General features: G+C 42.7%; 1 protein-coding gene across 7 annotated transcripts in view; it reads right to left on the bottom strand.

Moving 5' to 3' along the window:
* The window catches only part of LOC111250905 (uncharacterized), a 141,182-nt gene that overhangs the window by 100,358 nt on the left and 18,941 nt on the right, over positions 1 to 21,883 (bottom strand). The gene's annotated exons all lie outside the window — the stretch shown is intronic.

Below are 21,883 nucleotides of genomic sequence, written 5' to 3'. Positions count from 1 at the left end.
AGTGAATACGGAAGATATTTGTCCCTATTCTACTACACAATATAGGACAGTGTGTAAAGACGTGATTTTCAAGGGGCAAATATTTTGCTGCAGGACGCAGAGGCGAGTAACACGAGCAACAGTAGCAATTTGCCGTGCGCCTGCAGCTATACGCAGCGCTCCATGTTTAAGATATGAGAACACACACACAGCCACAGGCCGAGTCAAAACTACTCAATTAACACATTAAGGAATACCGCTAATTGACAAAGGGCCACACTTTTACGCATGTGGGCATATGCGTATCGCATTGAATCGTGATATCAGCGGTACCTTTCTCTGGTACCTAGGCATAACACATAAGTTAATCTTAGAAGTTAACCATACATAGGCATATTTTTGTGCTCCCGGAAAACCCTCGCTCGCTGTTGAGGTAAAGAATAACAGGTTTTTGTGCCTGTAAGGTGCTCAGCTTGTCAAACATACCACGTAGGTGGGCAGATGATTGCAGGTACACACTGCTATAGCTGCAGTTAACCGGAGCTGCTATTGAGTCTCGACAAAGGTGTGTGAGATACGTAGTGCCGGCCAAAAATTATCGTCCGCAGTCAGAACTGGACTGCTACTACGCCACCATTAGTACTGTACATATATATAATACGGGTAATTGTTCAGTGGCTAATTCTCGACACAAATAACAGGGGCAGGAGCCGCTCCCATTAGCTGGAAAAGACGATCACTCTGGCCCGTAGGTATCGCGTGCTTAACAAGTTGCAGTAACAGCAGAAGCATCGGGCCTAGAACAGCTACGCTTCTATTTTGTATGGCTCATCCACGTCGACGTGCCGGATAGGGCACGCTGTCATTTGGCCGTGACAGCACAATAAAGAGCCCTACTCGTAGCGGTCACTTGGCGATTCTAGCACCGACAGTGATAGTTTTATAGCGGCCAGTTTGTTTTCCGCCGGAGATGAATCGAATCAGTAATGCGCTAGACATTCATATCGTTATTAGGCAGGAAAACGTATTTATAATGCATGCAATTCGTAATTGACCAATCCCGTCATAAAGGCAAAGCTAGCAGTAACACGGCGGGAACAAGAACAGGACGCGTTAGATATGAAAATCGAAGGTAGGCCCAATTTCAGCGTCCGTCCGCTGCCTCAAGAAGAAGTGTCACGTACAGAGATCATGCCATAGCAGTAGCGGTAGTAGGAATAACGCCACATATTTGTACCGTACCAGTATTCGATGACTCAGACAGCAGCGTTCGCACAAATCGCGTAGGCGCTATAGACAGGGGCATTGGATCATGTATGTTAAAAGCTAACGGTTAAAGCCACTGTTCAGCTATATTCTTTTCGTAAATTAAAAGTCCAGAACGAAAATTACGTAATGTAAATTCAAGTTAGTACAACAATGAAATATATATATAAACCGCTAAAATTTTCCTCCGTTTACTATATGTTTTATTATTGATGTTAGGTCTATGTAGCTAGACATCAAGCCATAAATATCTGTCAGCCATTAACAACGCCTTTTCAATACCTAATGACGATGTAAAAGGGAGAACGTCATAGAGTTAATTGGTAGTCGTACAAATGATCCTTGAGATTTGCGCTCAGATTTGGCAACACACGAACATGGTACGAGCTAAATATTAGATACAGAATTTGTCTGTTAGCTCTAATGGGTTATTGGAGTTGTGAAATGGGGTCATCAATTTCGAAGTGCCATACCGACTAGCAAGAAAATGACTAAACGATAATTAAAAGGACAGCTCTCTATAGAGCCATTAGGAATATGTCCAGTCAAAACTGAGTTGCAAAACAGAGAATCTATAGTTTTCTTATTACGTCATACAATAGACCCATACAATTTACTAGTACACGAAGCGTACATATTATCTTTATACAATGATCATGTATGAGATTTTTCTTTGCTTATCGTCCCTTGTTTCGTGTTTGATCATAAATAACGGCACTACAACGCTAAAAAACGTATGCGTACTTTGTTCTATTTGTAATAGACACAGATACTGTTGATTAACATCGCAACCAACGGAGACGATGTAGGACTTATTGATACATACGGATTTCATCGTACAAACAGATAATGACACATAGAGAGGCGTACGAACGCAAACAAGCTGGCGATATGACTGAGAATACGGCAGAATTATACGATAGCAATAGCCTTCGCTTGAGCAAGTAAGCGGGCCTGATCGCCCACCTATACGATAGTCGCTTTCACCCACAATTGAATGAGTTTTTGTACGCTGTGACTGTTTCGTAATATCGTGGCTCCACTAGAACGTACGCTATCATTTGCTCCTGTTATCTTTTGCCATTAGACGGCCTACAGGCCAACAGCCAACACACAGGCGGACGCGAACCGTATGTCCGTTCGGCAGTATTTGCCTATGTACATTCAGCGGTGTTTGTATTTGGTATTTACGTATCTCGATTTTGGTGCTTTATGAGCGCATCTATTGTTATTGCGGTGATATTCCATGCTGTCGGAGGCAAAGCTTGGTGGAGAATAGGAGGGTGCCGAAAAGGTCGAAGGCACACCCCCGCCCACACCATTGCCTAGCCAACCGTCTCATCATCGTCCGCTATAAAGCGATCATCTTTTCGTCGTCATAGCTGTCACGGCGCTTTGCAAGGTCGAACCAAATAGCAATTACACCTAGGACAACAACAACCGAAGTCGCAATGACCCTGTCAAGAAGAGGTTTGCCTGTCTTTACGCGCTATGAGCCATTTCCCGCCTGATGTAAGTACGTTCGCCTCATGAATTCGCGAGAATACGTACGCCGATAGGCCGTATATAGCCGTTGGACATATCGTGCACATTGGAGCCGGCAGGTAATTACGTTTATGTGATCTGCATTATAGTAGAATGTATATACACATGTGCTTAATGTAATTTTTGTAGTTACCATTACTGATCTTATGGCAGGCGAGGAGGGCCCGGCGAAACCGATGACGATATTTTAACAAGAAGCTATCTAATTAATATAATAGTAAACAATTATTGCCACCTTTGTTGAGATTCATATGTGAAACATGGTCTACATTCATTCCTGCATGTTCTATCGATAATGAATATAGTTAATGTTGTTCTTTTATAATTATATTCAGTGGTAAAGACAATTAATTGATTTATCATCTAATCAGCGAGATTTGCTTCACTTATAACATGCGCTTTTTTTCCTTTTCTCTGCCACAACTTACAACATAGTTAGGTTCGAGTCTTAAAGTAACGTCCCATTCAAATAGCCAATTTGCGATCTTTGCTCACAACCAGTCACAAAACAGCAGTGACTGGTGTTGTTTTTATTCTATTTAGCTAACAATAACTCTAAACCCAGACGGGTCCATGTTATCAGCTGAAGTTTTTTTTCGCTTCTTGTAGCTGTTAGATGTTGTTGACTGCTATTTATCGATTGATGTTGCCTGTTAATAGATCCTCTTAATAGAGATATTAATTATTGTTACTTAATAGATGGACTACGCACGATGCGCTTGTGAACCTTTCGAAAGCCACAGCGACTCAAGTGAGCCTATATCAAATCAGAATCTATGTTTAAGCGCCATTTCACAAAGCGGAAAATAGGACCATCATCACTTCAACGATCGAAAATCAACGAATTTTACTATCTACGGGTGTTAATATCTAGGCTATGTTATCTTATCGGGACCGTACTGTTGGTAATGATTTCCTTGATGATCTACTCGCGCGCTAAATCTATAGTTGTGTAATTAGATGGCCGATATGGGCAAAACCATAAATTTGGCAGGTATAATGATATATATATATATATATATATATATATATATATATATATATCATGCGGTAAAAGCTTAAGTAACAATAAAGCAAGCCAATTAAATTTACTATTAAGAACAAACATGCCTCTGCATAGTCCGTCCGTGTACAGCAGTATTGTTACTATCAGCTGTTTTGTTTAATCTTGTTCTCTTCGGACAACCTTAGATCGACGGTTTTCTTCTCTCTTGTTTAATTGCAAATTGAAATAGTTACTCTTCAGAAGACCAGCAATCAATTTATTTGTGTGTGCATTAATCGAAAAATGGGCCGCATTAGAGCTTATAATTAGCTTATATTTTATCACGGCTCTTGCAATTGGCCTTGTATCAGCAGTGGTGGAAGGGATGATACAAAGTAACAAGCAGCAGAGGCTAAGTGTGTGTCAATGTTTCAATTTACACAAACTTGTAGCAGCAGTAATAGTTAAAAGAAATAGTAAAATTTGGCCGAAACGCGTCCAAATTTGCGACATCATTCTATTTGGGTAATTGGCAATTGCCTAAGATACGATGCACGAAGTCCCGTAAAGCACTATAGAATCAATCCATTTTTTTTTATTCAGCTTCAAAGCTATTGTGACGTTTACAGGTAGATAGAGCGGCGTCAGCTGCTCTAACAGTTCTGGTACCACAGTCTATGTATTCAGTATCTTATCGTTTAGCCAATGTCCTGCAACGTGGTCATCGCACAAGTTCCTTTAAATTCAAGTCAGAGTTTTGGCTTGCATTTGTCTAAGTTCGTCGACCACAGATCTAGCCACTAGTTAGCTTAACACATGTGTTAAGTTATGAAATCAAACAATCACCCTACGTCCTGTCGTCAAGAGCGAACATACAAACGGAATCTCTTCGCCTTCGGTATCATCTAACTAATTTCATCAACGACTGCCGCCTCTTACGAGGAAAGAAATTACTATTTACAGTCTTCGCTGATCAAAAGCTATTGTTATAACTTTTGACGATTAAGATATAATATTTCGGAACTTTGTTTGTATCCGCCTCGACAACGAACACATTACACAAGGCTAAACTGGCATAGGTGATAGTTCGTTAGTGCGAAAGCGCTTGGGGTGTGCCCTAGGACACCAGCCGCCGTTAGTCTGTATTTATTTCAAGTATGAATGCGATAAGCCTTTGCGCCTTAAATATGATCACAGATGCAAATGGACTGGCACTTTTGAGTTCTCTCTTGGAAAATGCTGTTTTAGCTTTCTGGCCACTCCTACCCTCGCTTATATTTCATTCAAGGGAATTTAAAGCACAAAAACAGCACCAAATATGTAGAGCAGGCCGATAATCGAGTTTGCAAATCGGTGGCAGATCAATCATTCAAACATGCAAACCTATATGATTACAGATTTACTAAGGAAAAAACAAAAATTTGCCACCCTTTCATGTATATATATATATATTTTAACTGACCGCTCTTACTTTTGCGGTAGCCATACATGCATCACCTCTTCATTATCTCCCAATACGATAACCTTGGGGACGGATGTCGCACGTGGCTCAGTAGTTAAAAAAACTTACCGTATCTAGCCATCTACGGTGGTATAAGTGGACTGCTTTACCCTTGATTATGGCAATACGGAAGCGCTATTGCATAGTGTGAATTGCAACCAACTTTTTGACATTCAATCAGTCTAAGATAGATATGTGATAGTCTCCAATACAATTTATCTGTATAACAGCTCGAAATTTAATTAGAAAGAGGCAATTTGAAAATAATCGATACGATATCAGCGATAAGAAAGATATCAGCGGGCACGCGCTTGTGGCTCATAACGACTAAGCCGACACCCGTTCCACGATGATTTTTTGCTTGCATGTACATTGTTGCGAAATGTATATGTGGGTGCAGCCTATGCCCTATTGGCATCCAGATTATCCTTTGTTTTCCGACCCATCTAGTGCTGTTCATATGGCGCATATTTAGCGTTCTACATGCACATTATAACGGCCGCACCCTCATTTTCGCGTGTCACTAGAGCCATCTGCAAACATATGTACACGGGATGAATGGCCTGAATAAATAAACTGGGACAGTAATTATCGAACGTTACTTTACTGTTCTAATCTATACGATAACGTGACGTTCTAGTCCGCATCAAGAACTTTCGTGTGCTTGTCAACCGTTCGGCTCCGATCTAACCTTTTAAACGATTTAACATCACCATTACAGCCACTGCCATAACTATGGACACTTTAACTTTAAGGAGAAGACGCATTTGCGTTCGGCAGTAGTTTTTGCTCTTACTGCCTGTAGGGTCTAGGCGAGAAGGCTCCTGACGGCGCTTCTGGCACTTCCCACCCGCCTTTATTACACCCGACTTGTATCTAGTACGAATAATCATTTGAACGTTTGCCGGATAATGGCTGCAGTAACGCGGCAATTCTTTAGAAAATTACCTTTTCTCCTTTGACGCTGCAGTTTGTTTTGGATTATTTTTCTGCTACCGTGATGAGCGTAGACATTACGGGAGTGTCATCTAGGCTAGGAGCGCCTTTCGACCCTCTTGATCGTCATCTGTTTAGCTGCCGTTGTCACGGTTTATACCTAAATGCCTGCTGAATCAGCGGTTCACTGCCTGCTGCTGCCGTGGGAACGACGCGCAGCTCGTCCCGGGCGTTGCCATAGTAACCAAACGTCGTTCGGCTGTAAACCAACAGACGACCAAATAGGAAACCGCACCTGTTCAGGCAGCGTCCACTTCGCCGGGTTCGAAGGATCCGCCTGTTATTTTCGTCTAAGCAGTCGAGTAATTGAGATTCACAACTCGTCTAGAAGCCTATACTGCTACGGGTACCAATGAATGTAGTGTAGTTGAAGATCCTGATGACTGACGACCAGCAACGAAGTCTGAATTGTCTCCCTACACAGCGTTGTTATGAGCGGAGCGCAGAAAGAGACAAAGCCCATAGAAGGCGGGCACTCACCCCACTTTCTGGTTCGCCTTTCAGCTTTCTATTGACTACGACGGAAATCAATGGTCCATGATCTACTTAATAAGCAAAGTGTCTACTTCTAGCTTTCAAGAAATTTGCTAGAGGTCACCGACTAGAAATGCCATTCCAATAGTAGAGATGCGACATTTCGCAACAAGAGGTAGCTTGTATAATACTGGAGCATTCTACAAGCCATCTCGGAAGTACATTATTATGATTCGGTTATTATATATATATATATAACCATACATAATATATAGACCATGTCTTAATATTTGTTTTATGCTTGGAGGGCACTATGTCGCCGCTTCCTAGCCGTGAATAGAAATAATTGATTTGCTCACCTGAAATAAAAGGGATATCCGTATTAGTAATTGTGCTAAACGTTAGCATATTGTCGAAAATATTTATTTAATAATGTCAATCATTTCGGCCGCAGTATTTTATTATACTTCCGTCGCAAAATTGTGTTAGATCGTACGTAAAATGCAACGTCTCACAAAAATAAACACCTATTTAAAAGAGACCTCTGAGGCCTTCAAATAAAGAAATCCAAATTTGATGAGTAACTAAAGTTTAAGTGTAATTATTTTCGAATGCTTTTTTCGCGCCAAACGATAGATTCCCTTTGGTTGGTTGTACAACACAGGATCCACTGAAACGAAGGGATTTATTATCTTCGCATTGACGCTGTTGTGTTACAATAGTCCCACAATATAGAACAATAGTTAGTCGATCTCCTACAACTTCTCACCGTGTTCCGTTTTCCGCTTCTCTCCGTCTTTTTCTTAAAATGACAGCAAGTCAACAACGACAACAGCCGTACCAGCAAAGTCGCGTATCAGTGGAATGGACATTGAGAGCTAATGCTGCTTGTAGCGTACTCGCTAGAAATAAACGAACACGACTCTTCCGCAAAGGAGAGGTTGGCACAGGATAATGTAGTGAGTGCCCCAGTCTAAACCGTTCCGTTTGCCCTACTGCGACAAATTACCGAAACAGGCCGCTACAGATAATGGCGTGTACGTTTCTAGACAACGATCTAACGCGATTTCTGCTACCACTACAGTTTCAACCGTTGCTCATGCTGATGGTGTCTTTGTCATGACAAGCGCTCCGACCCGCACGCTGCTGTTGTTCTCGGAGCTGTGCTTGAATCAGCGGTCATCGTTTTTGTTTTGCTTGGTTCAACAGAAAAGCTAACGACAACACAGCCATACATAGAATGAATAATGAGAATGATGTTTTTCTCTTGTCGCCGATCATTTGGGTGGAGCTGCTAGTACGCAAACTCGTTCATGCGAAAACGTATTGCTTTAGGAAATCCATACACAACCGTCGCCGTGAACTCATACGACTGCACGGAGGTCAGCAAGTTAACAACGTGCAACGTTCGGCTAACAGATGCCACTGTCGTGTCTACCCGAACTGTTTTGCGTCCTCTCCATCATTTCCGCTTGCCGTTAAGGACCTGTTAAAACTTACGTGATCCTGTCAGAGGTGGGTCACTCATTAACAATATTATAGCATCAGGTTACAACACAGTGAGTGTCGACTTTGCCACCCCCGCTTTCACTACCTTCACTAGCGGCTCTTCTGAGTACTCATCTTTCTTATAAACACTTTACGCCGACTTTTTCGTATTTCTTCGCACCATCTTTGTGTTTCTTTTTTTACTACTGCTGTTGTTAGCCTTTATCAGTCCACTTTTCTTGGCCGCTGAGCTTCTCCCGGACGCTCTTGCCTAGTATACCTTTGCCATATTCTTCCTTAGTCTGAGGTAGAGTTGTCAGTGTTCCGAAAATATATCGGCTTCATGGCCCCCTAGTGCAATGAAGCCACTTTCTGTCTAACTTCGCCCTGTATACACGTAAGGGATAAAAGCAAGGAGGATGTATTTAAGACGACACCAAGTCAACAACGGCAACAGCCTTAGCAGCAAAGTGCAGAAAATGGAAAGCTGGCGAGGGGTAGGCAGCACTACGTGGAACGTGCCCTTATCGCTCTTGCCGTTGTTGTTTCTGTTTTGTTGCTGCTCCTAACAGCGGCACACGGCTCCAATGTTCACGCGGGCGGATGTTTTCTTGCATGGTAACGTAATTTGTGCCCTGTTGGTCAGGGTTGCTCGTAAACTTTTTACGCTGTTTCGTCGAGCGACGCTCCGACTGCACCGCCGATGCTGCTCACCTTTTCTCTCGCATAGCCCCCGGGCTCGTTTTGCTACCGGCTACCGGCCGCGCTGGTACGTATAAACTTGCACAGCGTGCATAAGTTGCTACTAATTAGACTCAGATACCGCCGCTCCCACCAATTCCTAGTACTTCCGCTCTCTGCTTATGAGTTGGACCAGATCAGACCAAAACAGCGGGCAAAGCCGCATTAACCGACGGAAAAGACCGCCTAGTGGGGCTAGCTCGATTCCAGTCTAGCTGTAAAACCCTACCGAACGACAATGGGCGCGGCAGGTACCTTGCCGAACTTAGAGTTTGGGGCAGCCATGCTGCATTTCCACCCTTCATACTCTCTGCACAGCGCTTCCGTTTGCCCTAATTCCTGGCACTTTTCTAGGAAATATCTGCCCAAAACTCGTTTTGACGTTACCAGTAACGTCCACTTAAGAGGCCTACGAGGCTTTTGGTTGATCGTCGCTAGTCAACAGCCTTTTGTTTCCCCCCAATTTCCCCTGTGTCTCTGGCGGTGCAGCAGAGAGGGAGCGGAAAGGGCAAATAAACGAAGGTCGGACTAGAGCTCGCGAAATACGATGGAAGAAGCGGTAATAACCATAGCAGTAGTAGTAACACCCGCGGCGCCACCGTCGCCGCATTAACTAAGTATTAAATGAACTAAGCCAATCCTTTACTCTCCTTTTGAGCATTTGATCCTCACCAATTTCCCGGCAGAGGCGGCAGTGGTTAAGGCCACTTTCGCTATGCTTGCAAAACGCGCTGCTTTCCTTTGGATCTCCCACAGCCCACTGAGAGCAAAATAAATCATGGCGTGACAGGAAGCTCGACGCGAAACAGGGGTACAAAGGGGTCTTACGAATCTCGAATCTGTCTAGTTATGCGTAATTTCGAATTACCAACAAAGCCGCCGCGCTTTTCATGAGGAAGAAAACGTAGCTTAAAGCTGGTGGCTCTACCCGATCCTGCAAGTAGGACAGAGAGAAAGAGGTATGACAAGGGCGGACTAGGACCCACACGGCGCTACGAAAACGACCAACTGACCAATCGACCGGCCGGTGGCGGTGGAATCGCTCGTTTGATGGCGTTGATTTTCAACCGATACAGGGTTAACCAATGACAGGAAAGCAGACTGTAACTGTCTTAGGGGAGCCTCTCTGGCACAGGGTCACTCCGATACGTTTCGCTGAGATCGGCATAATCACCTAGCGAACGAAAGCTGAAATTGGAGACGACTAATGAAGGTCCTTCCGTGCGGTAACAAGGAGTGGAGAAGGGAAAGACCTTAACTGCTTTCAGGAAGTAGAGGGATATTGGGTCTCTGTTGCAATACATGTGTAACTAGGTTATCATAGGAAGCTTGTGATGCACTTATTACTTTTATATATGCTCAACGATACATTGCACTGTTATCTCGAAATCGAGAATCGTAGAATGAAGAATACATGTGACTACTCTATTGCGAGATAGGATGTCTTAAGAAAAAACCTAAACTTCTATGAGCTCGCCCATGGTAGCCGTTGGTTTAAATAATGCACTTAGAGAAAAGACTCTTGAATATAAAGTGCGGTATATATATATTTCACGGTTCAGCATAAACAGTTTAGAACCGCCTATATGTGATTCCCCAATGTTAAAAATAGCGACGTTCCGTCGGTAGATGATATCCAGCAAAAATACGCCGATGGCATGCTAAGTAAATGACGTAATTCTAATACTGAATAATATTTCAGGTTTTGCATAGCTCCTGCCACCTTTCTGGGTCCGATAAAGACCACTAACCCAAGCCCTGCATAATCTCCCGAGAGAACCCGCTACTGCAAGAAAGGTGATCGACATCTCGAACTATGACAGGCAGTTTTGCGCACACCTCGCGCGCACGAGGTACATTAGCTATTCATAAAAAAATAAAGAAAGTCGTAAAATGCTGGGCGTCTACCACTTCGTCTTTACAATGCTCATCGGCATAGCTTCCTAAGGCAGAGAGAGATATTCCTTGTTGCGTACATGAATACAAATACTCCGCACATATTTCAACTAACTCTTTCTCAGTGTCTTAGCCTTTCCTTTCTGATACAGACATGGAGTAAGTGCTGTGCTAAGAAGATTGGTTGGCGTCATCAAACAGAAGGTTCGGCGATGCTTTGCCGTCCTTCAGGTATCAAACGAGGTCCTTTTTTTTGTTACTACGAGTTGGTGGCTAACTAGGTTCGCTCGCGAATAGGTTCGCCTTAATTTGCTTTGAGTCAAGGCCTTTACGTAGGACCCAGTGACTGACGCGGAACCAACGGCGAAGTCGGTTGCTGCTGCTGCTGCTACTGCTGCTACACCTAATCGACAGACCATACTAGCCGTATTTGCCTTTCTCGTATTTCTAGGCAACTAGCTCCATTCATAGCAATAGCGGGAGCCTGGAAGCGAAGAGGGATGACGGCATTGCCTTTGCACAAGAGCGCAAAGCGAATTTCTAAAAGGAAAGACTGTACGAAAACGGTCTGCAGAAGGGACAGCTAGGTGGAGTGAGAGCGAGCGATTTTCAGCACCGAATTGGCACGACTACCGTAAACCGCGTCGATGGTAGCAGCCGCTTCCGATATTCGTTGCCTTCCGCGACTGCGCTCTACTGCGCCGCTCTTTTCCTGTTCTACTTCTTTCTACTCGCGCCGACTCAGCATCCGTTTTGCCAATTTGTGTTGGTCTTCGCATCCCAGCCCGCCACCAGCTCCTTTCGATTCGATCGCCCCTCTAGCGCAGCTACACTCCTGACCCCATTCACATCCTCCTTCCCTTCGGAACTGTCTGCTCCTTCGAACTTTAACGACTTTCCTTCCTTCTCGTCATCTTCCGTTTAGCAAACCAATCTCCAATTGCTCCTCACGCACACAAATCCTCTTTTCCGTAACCTCTGGGAAGACAGAGGAAAGAGGCGACTCAAGGCTCACACATGCGCACGCACAAATGCGAAATACACGCGAGTATTAAAATGCAGTGCTGGCGAACCGTGCTCCTTCGTTCACGCACACGCACACATATGGGCACATGCAGGCATTCCACAGGCACACTTAGTGCTACGGTGACTGACGCTATGGTAGCGTTTTGCTCTCTTGGCCTCCGTCTGCCGGCGTTTCTTTTTCATACTCTTCCTTGCCTTCAGAGCCTGCTTACCACTCTACGGAAAAAACCGCGCATTTAAAGGGACCGACGACACCAAAGAATGCCTGAACTGGGGGGCTGGTAAAAAGTGATGGAGTCAAAAGTAAAAAGAAGCTTTTCTTTAGAATGGAGAAAACTGAGCAAAAAACGACGAAGAGAAGGGGAGGGAAACTTAGGCAGAAAATTTGAATTGGGCTGCGTAAAGCGTTTACTAGCGTTCGCATGTAAACTGCGGGGCCTTCGGTGAAAATCAATATGGCGATAGTCGGGCTAGAGATTGTCCTGTGGGGGCGCTAACATCATTCTGTCGTTCGAACGGTTTTCATTTGCGCCCCGAACGCAGAAAAAATGGCGAGCGAGGACAGAGGCAGGCCCTTTAAGGTTCTTCCTTGAAAGACGTAGGCATCACGTCCGCAAGGCTCCTTCAGATAGAATATTTAGAGTATCTAATTTTGAGCGCTTTTGATCCAAGTGCTCTTATGTTGCTGTGAACCGTTGCTACCGACTTCTCGACTTTGAGGTATGATACATTTCAATTGGAATCAACAATTGCGCACTTCACCTTAGTGCTTCAGAGTTTTTATGTGGTCTCGTAAACATGAACGATTGTATGGTCAACACGCGGGCCTGTCTTGACTACTGCAGTAAAGCAATTATTAGTGCACGTAGCGAATAGTTAAAAAGCATATAGGACATGCTTGCGTCGGACGTGTGACAGTAACTAATAACAATGTTCAAAGGCCTACCCTGTTAAATGACCAATGCTCCATTTTTTAATCGTTACTATACATATATACGTGTAGGAGTGAAATTTAGTGCGAATGCGTAGTAATTGAGATCGCATTAAAAGTCACCAAACAGGTATCAAGCAGGAATTGGGTACGAAGCACTGGAGAGACAATTTTATACAAAGCTGAAGGCAAAAAAAAAAAAGATAATTTTGTCAAATGTAGCTAAGCGAAGCTGTTTATGCAAACTATGCTCGTATATATTATGAAGAAATATATTATATCACTGTAGAATTACAGGACAAGGCGGAAAAAAAACGATCACAGAAAAGTATTAAGATGATTGGTGTGATTGTTTCATGGCAATTGATTTACAGATAGCCATATGCCTAGAGTTTTCCAACCTGAGATCTAAAATTTAGTCCTTAACCAATTCCTATTTAGCTGACTTTAATTTAATGTTCTGTACGTTTGGCTCTCGCGGGGGATATCTCTCAGCGACAGCGAAAAGTGTAGCTCGGATATGACAGTCCGTTTGGATAAAATGTAAAATAGTCGATGATAAGCTGAACACAAAACATAAAAAAATACTATTACGTACGCGGTCGAAGACCTGGCCGCTATATTTATCGAACAAGTTGAACTTCGACGCCGATGCTATCAATAGTCTATGCAAGCACGGCATGGATAACGCTTAAATCGATTAATTAAAAATTATAACTAGCGAATGAAATAAGCCCGGCAAGGGCGAATCAACAAGCGAAAATATTACAGCGCGTATTGTCCGCAAACGATGCCCTGTGTCTTCTTTCTTAATAAACGACACTTAAACTACGCCTGTTTTTATAACTGTTTATGTTAGCAATATTGTGCCGGTGAAGGTCTATATTTATCTGACAATATTACCCAATAATACGGTTAGTAAGCAACAGTTAAATAAACAAATAGCTCAATCACACAGGCAAGCGAGTGTTTACGGCAGCCACACAATAGGAATACATAATGAACTCTGGGCACGGTCTCGTTAAGTGGAACAAAACAGCCTCTCTACCTCTATATATTACTGAACCAATAGAGCGGTTCACTTCTTTAATTTGACAGTGAGAACTCAAAACATCCATCAATCATTTCGTCGAAAAAATTGTCTCTAGGCATCGCTAAGGCCCACAATCACCATTAGTATATATACAAATAGAGTATCTAGAATACTCCCCGTATTTGATATATTGGGAAATTCATAAGCTAGCAGTAGCTATGGCTTCGTGTACGTGTGCTCTGGACGCGCACGATTCCAGATAAACTTCCTGCTTGAGTTAGCGAGTGTCTAGCTACAATCATTACCGAGGCAGTTTTGTTGGAGATCGTAGAATTAATAATGCACAATGATATATTGTTGTTGCTACATCCTTGCCACTTAAAATGTCAACAGATCACAATAGGAGAACGGAGCCTTTCCGTCGCTACCATCGACATCGCCCTGATTAATCCGATAGGTTGTCTTTATTGCAAGCTGTTTCACGATCTCGGACTGTGTGGACGGTATTTAGCTACTCCAGCACGGAGCCAGCATTCGAGCGACAGGGGTTGTTTTTTTTTTTAGTAAGTTTAAACTTATTTATCTCTCTTTCTCGCCGGGTGTTTATGTAGCGAGGTATTTTCCAACCCTTGTGGATGATGTGTCCCTGTTAAATAAATTTGTTTAAATTAAAAGAAATTGTGTGACACTTGATTTTGTTGATATGAACCACATCTCTCTGCACGGTATAGGTCGAGCGGTGCGATGATGCGTGGCTCACGTATCTTGTACCGCTCTAGTTAGTGGCTATGGGTATTAACTACGACCAATAGGAGGAGCGACATGTGGATGGAAATTAGACAATGAGCCCGATTGAAGCGAAACAAAACCCTGTAATGGCTATGTGGCCCTTGTCTTGCGCTATACGTTTGGCACCACATCGTATTTGACGGTAAAGGCGTGCATTTATTTATTGTATCAGATCCGTCTGCCGTACGTCAGCGGACTGCATACGAAGCTTTGACTTGAATATTTGCAGTCCATTGCAGACGAACTAATTTATCGCGTCTTTTACAGAATCAAAGCTCTCTACGCTCTACGTTGTGCAGCACTCGATCGCTATAGTCTGTACTACGAGTCGCCCCTATACGGAACAGACGAGGCGTCCATTTTCTATGATTATCCACGCAAGTTTGCGTGTTTACATCTGCGGCTGCACGTATTTGTGCGGTTCAAAGTTGTTTCTGAACCTGTATACCGACATGCGAGCGAACACAGACAAAAGGCTATGTCGTATAACGTAGCGCTGCACTTCACTGGCTTAATTTATATTCATCGCTTTAGGCTAAGACTGAACAACTAACTAAAGATCGCCTCATCAAGGATCGCTGATTGTTGTGTCTGCATCTATGGCCGACTCTCGGAGTAGCGAGTCAAGCTAGCAGTCTAAAACAGATCTACTTCAGAACTAAGATGCCACAAAATTGCCCACACTAAGCGTAGCCGCCTAGCTATTTATCGACCCATTTTGATGGGGGGCAAACTTGTATAGCATCAGCAGCAGTAACACCGATTCAGTCTGCGGCTAACCCACTATTGGCGCTGCTTATTCTGCATAGACATGCTGACGATGGCCTTGTTTCTTTTCGGCGCGGTCATACATCTATACATATTGCGCTATATATTTATGTGTACGTCGCCGTATAAACTCGTTATGCATCAACATACACCGGTAGAAATTTATTAAATAGTATATCATCCATGGCAGATGTAGCTAGCGCACCGGTCGCTGCCTTCGTCTCCTCCGGGATTACGTATTGCGATTATGTTGCTAGTCCCGTTGGTGTTAGTATCTATCAGTGAATTCGAATAGATTCCCTCAAACGCGAAGGAGCTTCAGGCTACGCATTGCTCTACCGATAGGAGCAGCAGCAATAATATCGACCGCAAACTAGAAGACCAAATGTAAACTACGCCATCTGAGATACGGCCAAGGCCATTCGTGCTGCTTAAACAAAATGGTAATGACGCTATGCATATTAAACAAACGCTGACTACCTTAAGGACTGAGTCTCTGTAGTTTCATCTCAACGCTCGTGGCCTGATTCTATTGGGCTACATTTGTGGAAGCAGCGAGACAATAAATTGTTATCGTTTTCTAATTAACAAATAGAAACAGAACGAGTCATAGATTTGACAGAGACTTGTAACGCAGTTTCTGAATCCATTTCCGTTTCGCATCATTTCAGTGGCGCCAATAGTAGTAGAGCCATCATCTTTGGCCAGTTAAGAAGAGGATGGACCCCCTAACGATAGCGGATCTTAATCCAGAAATAGTGCTTGGCTCTTGTTGGTCGCTTAAAAACTGTAATCTTCCTTTTTTTCATTTATCACGTCTCGCAGCGGCGATGTACTAGCGAGGAGATCTGATGAAAGAGCTGGCCTCATAAACTCTCTCTCAGCTGTCGGATTTCTGTTGAACGACAACGCCAACAGCAATAACAATGACAACGGACAACAACCGATAACGATGACAAGAACCGTCATCTGCGACAGATGGAACAAGTGGACGCTGCCGTGCGAACATGCGAGGGACGCCTTCACGAGAGACGTATTCTAATATCGACCGTAAAGTCCGTAACGTACTTCCAAATAGCACTGTTTTTACTTCGTGCCTTCATTTCACAGTATCTCTGCTGTATCTGTTGCTTCGATGTTTGCTACCGTAGGACTGACTATCGCATGAACGGCAGCAATGGTAGCCCCGGTAGCGTACGTTTTGTTTCTATTTTGATTTGTGCGTTTGCAATGAAGACTGAATAGGAGGAAATTTCTGTCAAAAATCGTGTTTCAACTCCACGGTGATAGATAGAGACTAGAACAGAGATGAATTCTTGCCTAGTTATAATCTCAGCCGTCTCCCGCGAACAGCCTGCCTATCCGTTCGGCGATTAGTACGAAGCAATAAAGAAAACATTAAACACAACGACGTAAGCATCACTGAAGCAAAACCTTAGAGGTACATTTCCATTGAAATACATATATGAACTAACACGGAGTAGTTATAAATAGGCGCGAACGAGATGTATATCTCACGGCAGTAACTTACAATAAAGTTAGCTACTTTTTAAATGTATCGACGCTTTTTTTCGATGGAGTGTGACGCAAAAATAGCGACGCATCAATGCCACGAAACTCAAAGACGCAGCTTTGGAGGTATAGCATGTGATATGAGCGCCTGGTTTGCGTATACCCCCATGATCCAAAAGTGTTATCTTATATATAATCTTACAAAAAAGTTATATAAATAAACAACTAAAGTAAGAACTGCACCACAGGTTATTGTTGTACAAATTGACTATCATTACTTGTTCTATATGTATTGTAAAACGAAGTACAGCATCCGCATAGAAGGCCAAAGCAACGTCGTCTACTTAGCAAACTTAGCAAGCTAACTTTGATAAATAGATTTGAAGCACTTCGAGCAAAAATACATACGTACACGAAAAAGCAACATATTTTTATAGTACCGATAATATCAGGAAAAAAAAACTGAAAGCAAGTAGTTCCCGATCTGGTAGTTTACGTCATTCACTATTACATCCCGTAAACAGCAAACAGGCAGATATGCTTTAAATCTTTGGCTATTTATAGGCAGTCGTCTACTTCATGCGGTACTAGTTACAATGACATTATCCGTATCTCCCCTCCTCGCCCCACCGCCGTATATATCGTAAACATATATAGCATTATATTGTACAATAGTCTGTGTAGTCAGGCATCGCACCGCAACACTCAGGTCCGTTATCAGGCTAAATCCTATCTTCCTGTGGCTGGTTCAGTCTGTCAAGGACCGGCGAAACTCTCGCCAGGTGTCCAATTGAACATACTAATGTATGTATGCGTGTGTATCGCCCGATGTCTTGGGTAGCAACGCATGTTCTATTTCCTTTATCTTCATTCCCTTCGTTGACAGAAGTCACATGTTAGTAGTTCACCGATGGACGATGCGCTTTTATGGTTTAGGCGATTTTTTTGTGAGAACTTTCTGTCTTTCGGCAAATTAATCTGTCCTCGTACTCGCTGAACCTGCAGCGCACCAAAACTTCGATATTTTGCGAGAGCTTAGATTAAATTGTTTGCCTTCACTGTCTGCGAGGAGTAGTCATTGTCAGAAGCAGCGAAGAGGAAGTGCGTTTGTTTCAACTCATCGCTGGTTAAAAACGCAGTACGAATATCTGTCCAGTGGAATCTGCGACAGTCAGCTGCCAGGTAAAATTATCAAGCAAGTGTAATGACGTTCTATCATTTTTACCTATCTACTATCAGACGAACTTGTAGGCTGCTATACGTGTAACGCCGTTGTCTGCCGCCGATTTAGCTGATCTGACTCGTCGGTATCACATCTAGTCTAGAGTAGACTGCACTAGAATTCTTCCTGTACGTAATTACCCTGCGCTACATATCCTCTCTTCGAATTGGGAGCTTCTAGCAATCCTCTTGGACTCGAGGGGTACACATTTGCAATTCTCCTGAGACCCTGTGGCGCTAACTCTGAAGTCTGTCGTACTAATTATGTTATGTTCCCGGTTTCTATTACCTTGTGTCATTGACTCTGTTATATTGGTGGAGTATATACAGCATGTTATAGCCAACGTCTGATGGGGTCTAATTCTGTTGTTGTTATTCTATATCACCTGCCTCGTCTCTTCATTGTAAACAATCAATTAGCTTCTCAATGAAATAAACGATATGAATTTAAATTCCATTTCGTTCCGTTTGTGACGAGACGCCAACCTTCGGTCTTGTGTATAGCGCAAGTCTGTTCATGACACTTTACCTAACCCAAAATGTAGTTCAGATGCGGACCTACGATTAGATCGTCATCAACAGCTTGTCATTTCAATAACAAACCCTCTATCCCCATTGGAACGTTCTAGTAGCAGCGGCATCTTGCTATGTTTTCCTGTGTCTGCATATATTGGGTCCGTTCCTTAATTTCAATACCGACATAACTCATCTACTCGAAGCATATTTTTTTTTTAGCAGAAATCAATCGTAATTCTTATTTTTGTCAAATTTTTTATTTTACGCCAACTTTTTGATGTTTAATAAAAAGATGACTTTTCAATACATGGCCAAACAAATTACCCAACGTAAATTAAGTTTGTTTTTTTTAAGCTGATGTTATACCTTACGGGGGCAGGGAGAACAATTCGTTTGAAAGGATATTCAAGCCAAAACAACAGTGTAGTTCTATGCAGGATGAAACTCTACAGGTAAAATCACTGTCCCAATCTAACGTGGCCCATTTCAAGGACACAACAACGGACAGATCAATACACCCACCGATATAGCAATTTGTAATATAGAGATATTAAATAAACGCGCCTACGGAACTCGTATAACTTAGTGAATCAGCCATTCCTAAGCGTAATGCATGTTAGACCTCAATTGTACCCGATCAGCTTTCGTTCCTTCGTACGATTTCATCTGACAAGAATCGAGTTCCTTTCATTAGACCCCTTCCTTATACCTGTTGTACCTAGAAATCGGGCGACCGTCTCAACAAAGTAATAGAAGTCTACGAGCGGAGACAGATGTCATCGTCATATACATTCCATCTGGTCGCTGTAGGCCACTGTGGGTGCCTTCTCAGGGATCGCGGCAGGTAGTCTCGCAGCAAAAAAAACACTTTGGCAAACGATGGAAAGGATGTGTGAGCTGGAGGTCGCCGACAAATATAAAGGGGTAGGTAACGTAACAGGTGAGAAATTGAGATGAAGCAACAATTCATAGTAGAGTGAAAGGTCTTCTTCAAACGATGCGCACACTCTGTGGGAAAGTTTTAGCCGCTGGGATTTATAGTTTGGCAATAGCGACAGCAACAACCGGTTCCGTCAATGTTCGCCGGTCGATTCGTTGTCGCTCTGGACGACGAAAACGAAGCGTCGCCCTGAGCCACAGTCAGTCAGCGACGATGTTATTTACACGGCATGCTCGTTTAGCTATGGGCTAAAAATTTCTAGATGTGCAGGTTGTTCAATAATATTCTTGTCCGTTTGGCTGTCCGAATTTGCCCACAGCGCGCTGGCTAAAACTGATCAAAGGGCTATCTGAATAAGAACGGTTTATGTAGATAATTCCAAGTCCCTTCTGTTGCTTCTCTATATATGTATATATATATATCCTGTAGGGACGAGCACCGTGTTCCTTGCGTCAACTTGCCGCGAAGAAGGCTTAGCTTATCGTTCGGGTTATTATTTTGGCTCGTTGTTTTGAGTAGGTACGTCTTAGTTATAGGCTGTGTCCTAGAATACGATAGCAATATTAGCCAATCGCTCAGCTTCCCACGTTACCTGACCGGGAACATAGGTTAAGAGTAACAAGAATTTTTTTTTTCTATTTATTCAATTCTATTTATTTGTACGTCTCATATTCCTAATGATTACATGTCACTTACGTGTATTTAAGCCCAGTGGTTTCTGGTACTGGTCTAGTAAATAAGACTTTCAAATCGTATTTGGCTTTTTACTTACGATAAGAACAAGTGTACATTTGTAGCACTGCTCGAAACTGTGTATATGGACAAATGGTTAAACGATTATAAAACATACAATGACTACGGGACTTGTTTAGCTTATATTTCCAAACGGGCGTCATACAGTCTTTGGTCGTTTCTCTAATAACACCAAAACCTCATCACTTAAGTAGTTTCTGGCTAAGCAATAGTAATACGGAATCTTTGCAATTTTCTTATTAAACTAAATTGACCCAAAAAATTATGGCTAATAGCCTTACAGGGCTAGACCTGAGTTGTACGGGGGATGTTCAGCCTTTCAGCTTTTTCTCTTCGCCGACTAGCTAAAGAGATGGTTTACCATTGTCACGGTTGAAGGCAACATCTCTTTCGTTCTCTAGTTCTGGTCGATTGGTTTCAATGGCCTATTGTAATCTTGTTAGTTACTGATAGCAGAGGTCCAAGTCAATCGCTTTGTCAGCCAGAGCGCAGCTGATGTATATAATTCTTTTTCGATACCATCAGACACCTCGCATCTCCTTCTTCAGGGCTATTCTGGACTTTCCCACAGGTTGTTTGTCCATTATTTTCTATTTATATATTTTATTATATTATTATTTTCTATTATATGTACTATACGTACGTGTAATTTTCGTTTTGTCATCCGTCATCAAGCGCTTTATGGATGGCTCAATTTCGTAGTGTTTCTGTAAAGCTGGACGTAGAAAAATGCAGTCGAGTAAATTATTGTCCGACAACTTAGGTAGGACCTAAGCATTGACTTTTCCGTAGCCAATTTTCTCCCAGTAGTTTAACAGCATCTGGAAGTACATGCCTAGTTTCTTGGCGATTAACTTCGCAACAGCTTTATAAACTTTATCCGTCCGTAATTAGGTCAATCACTACGAGGAGCATTTTTCACATGGAGATTCCTGGAAAGGACCATTTTTAGGCTGTTTCTTTTGATTACACATCTTCACAATAAACAGCGAAAATTATTTTACAGCATTTATGCCTTTATCATTATAACATGACAAAAGTTCCAGTCATCTTAAAAAAAACCCTTCTTAATAGACTTTACATATATATATATATAACTGCCAGCTCTTAAATCATACCATCAACGTCTACTCGACGTAGAAACAGGTGACTGTACAGCGGTCTAGTAGGATCAAATGACTACAAAAGTCTGCTGACTATTCAAGTCAAACGTTTAGCCTATCGCAGTGTTCAGTGTAGCTAGCGACACATCTCCTTGGTGCCAATAGTTGCTTGAGGACCCATCGAAAGTAACGGTCGCGTTTATCGTATTAAAGTCGTCTCAGCCGTTCGACTTCGACGCATCTCATCATCGTATGAAGCCATCAATTAGTAAACAATAATAATAATGAACAATTCACTGATCATTGGCGTCTACTGCCCACCAGCTATCTGTTTGTGCCGACATCTTTTCAATTATTACCGTTTCCGGAAGATACCAAGGAGTTCATTGTACCTGTATGTGTACATCAATCCCTGTATGA

Source organism: Varroa destructor, unplaced genomic scaffold, assembly GCF_002443255.2.
Source record: "Varroa destructor unplaced genomic scaffold, Vdes_3.0 BEIS01000005.1, whole genome shotgun sequence".
Classification (NCBI taxonomy): Eukaryota; Metazoa; Arthropoda; class Arachnida; order Mesostigmata; family Varroidae; genus Varroa; species Varroa destructor.
This window is presented reverse-complemented; position numbering and strand designations above follow the sequence as displayed.